We start from the raw sequence: 2,974 nt of genomic DNA, 5'->3' as shown, positions 1-2,974 counted from the left end.
ATACCACAGCTCAAAGGAGTCAATTATTTTTCTGTCATCCTTATTCATTGTAAGATTTATATAGAATACAGATTTTGGGGGGAGTGGAGAAGGTTACAGTTCAAGTCACGACACACACACAAAAAAATAGTGGGTATTTTTTTTTTTAAAAAAAGAAAGCAATATTGATACAATTATTGACTGAGGAAATTTACATTTTCCTCAGATATCGCCATGTTTAATTGGTTATTTTTCTTTTCAAAAGCCATTCGAGGAGACAACCTTGCGTTTAGTGTAAACACTCTGTAGTCTACTCTGACCCAGGGAAGTGTCTCAGAGTTTCCTTGCCTGTCATCACCTTGATATGTTCTTTTCTCCCATTGGTTGAAAAATGATCCCTTACTGAAATACTTTCATCTGGAGTTCTTAGCTGACTGGGCATTCCACAGCACCACCTTGGACGTCTTCTATGATGTCATGAGGGCGGCGGCCATCCACATTCCAGCCCACAGACTGGGCAGTTCCCAGGATCACTTTAATAGTTCCAGAGAGTTCTCTGGGCTAAAGACCGGTGCCACATCTTCCAGGTAATGCCAGCGATCTCATCCAAAATGATATTCCCACTGTGTTTAATATTTGTCTGCTTCTTTCCACCTCTGGGTGGTTCCTTTAGGGCTTCAATGATCAGGGCAGAGGCAGAAGGGACAACCTCAACCTGGGCCTGTCTGTTCTGAATGGTCAGTTTCACAACAAATCCTTAGTCTCCTTCCAGTCACCAGTGGCCTTGGCAATGTCATCACTGACTGGTTTGGGAGACAGACCCAAAGGGCCGATCTTGGGGGCCAGAGCAGATGTGGCACTGACTTCCCCACTGGAACACCTCAGGTATACGACTTTGATCTCGTTGGGGTTGAACACAGACAGCGTGGCAGAGGTCGCTGGTGCTGGATGAACCCAGATATGGGACGACTGAAGAAAGTTGCACCAAGGCCTCCTTCAAGCTGAAAGCCAAAAGAACCTTGACACATTTTGGGGTTTGTTCTTTTTCCTTTTGTTTTTGCGGTTCATAGCTTTGTGTTTTGGTTTGGTTTTTTGGGGGAGTGTGTGTTTGGTTTGGGGTTTGGTGTTTTTTTTTTGGTGTTTTTGGGTTTTTTTTTGTTTTTTGGTTTTTTTTGCCTTGACAGGTTTAAGACATATTAATCAGGTATTTTCCCAGACTATTCCTCAAATTGGTTTTGGTTCAGTTTTGTTTTTCTTATAATTAAGCTTGGGCTGGGAGTTATGGAAAGAATGTCACAAAGAGGAAGTGTGTTTCTCATCAGGTGCTATCAGGAGGAACATAATATCCACAAGACCTTGTGGAGTAATCTAATGAAGTATTTCTAATCCCAAATGAATCCATTAGGAAACAGTCATTTATAGTGTTAAGCAAAGGAATTTCAGTTTCTTTCTTCGGCCATTTTGACTGCAAGTGATAATTTCAGCTTCAATCTCCCCCATAAAATCTCCCACTCAATTCGCCATTGTTCTTATGTGATTTTTATGATCCCCTTTACCCCTAAATTATCCAAGTTTTTCCATTCTCAACTCAAATCCAATCTGTTCTTTGAAAGTCTCCACAATACCAACATACTCTCCTTTGGTAATATTCTAAGGCATTTAACTCTCTGCCTTTCTAACTTTCTCTTGGTGTCTTACTCTGTCTTTTCCAGATAAAATGGAATGATAAAGGAGCAGAGAGTGACAAATTTACATGAATATATCATGGACTTCTAGAACAAACAGGTTAATCCGAGAGAGAGTGAAACCGGGATGCTCCTTGGAGGCAAGGATTCTGAAGCTTCATCTGACATACTTTGGGCATGTTGTAAGGAGGTACCAGTCCTTAGAGAAGGACATCATGCTTGGGAGGATGGAGGGATAGCACATTTGTTTCTGAGTTGGAAGACATTTTTGTTTTATAAACCATCAATATTCCACATTATCTTCAGAGGAATACATCTAAAATCAAATCTTAAATATATCAATATCTTGCTTAAAATGTCTTAGTGATTCCTTACTATTTGTAAAGGAACCCATTGGTATTGTTGTTAGGTGCTGTCGAGTACAGCATCTAGCCTATGAATAGTCAACCTGAACCCTTCCTTCCCTACCCTGTGCCATCCTTATCACCTCTGACACACTCGAGTCCATTACTGAAGTCATCATGTCAATCTAAGCTTCTTCCTTCACTGACCCTCCATCTTATCAAGCATGATGCCCCTTTGTAAGGTACAGCCTCGCCCAGCTACATGTCCAAATTAGGAAAGAGAAGCTTTGCCATCCTTGCTCCAAGGAGTGGCTCTCAGTGGAATTTCTAGATGAAAACAGGCTAACAAGAAAAGTCTGGAGATCTGTTTCTGAAAATGAGCCAGTGAAAATTCTACGTATCACAATGACTCAGTCTACAACGAATCATGGGAATGGTTCAGGACCAGGTAGCATTTCACTCCACTGCCTGGTCTGTGGAGTCACCATGACTTAGAGGTCAACTTAATGGTAGTTAACAAGAGCTGCTTTAAAGATTAGGGAACTCTCCAAAGACCATGCCTCTCTTGGAGTTCAAATCCACTGGCAGTTCCAATCTACCAGCAGCCTCTCAGGAGAAACATGGGCAACCTCCTCCTGTTCAATTTACAGCATGGACTTCCATGAGAACAGGAATGTCTTGGAGAGGGTGCAGCCAGAGGGCTCCTTGGAGGTAAAGATGGAGAAGCTTCGACATTCATAATTTGGACATGTAGCTAGGAGGGGCTGGTCATTGGAGAGGGATAGACACTTGGAAAGGCAGGAGGTCAGCAAAGCAGAGGAAGACCCTTAATGAGATGGATTGAGACGGTAACGTCAGCAGTGGGGGATGCCGAGGATGGCCCAGGATAAGGACAGGGTTCAGGGTGACTGTCCATAAGGTCACTATAATTCGTATCTGACTTCACCACATCTAACAACAACCACA

General features: G+C 42.5%; 1 pseudogene; it reads right to left on the bottom strand.

Moving 5' to 3' along the window:
- Positions 1-405: 405 nt before the first annotated feature.
- LOC102861540 lies at positions 406-1,047 on the bottom strand (annotated as a pseudogene).
- Between the last annotated feature and the right edge of the window lie 1,927 nt (positions 1,048-2,974).

Source organism: Elephantulus edwardii, unplaced genomic scaffold, assembly GCF_000299155.1.
Source record: "Elephantulus edwardii isolate Elephantulus edwardi_28Jun2011 unplaced genomic scaffold, EleEdw1.0 scaffold00021, whole genome shotgun sequence".
Taxonomy (NCBI): domain Eukaryota; kingdom Metazoa; phylum Chordata; class Mammalia; order Macroscelidea; family Macroscelididae; genus Elephantulus; species Elephantulus edwardii.
Note: the sequence above shows the minus strand (reverse complement) of the source record. Positions and strands in the feature narration are given on the sequence as shown.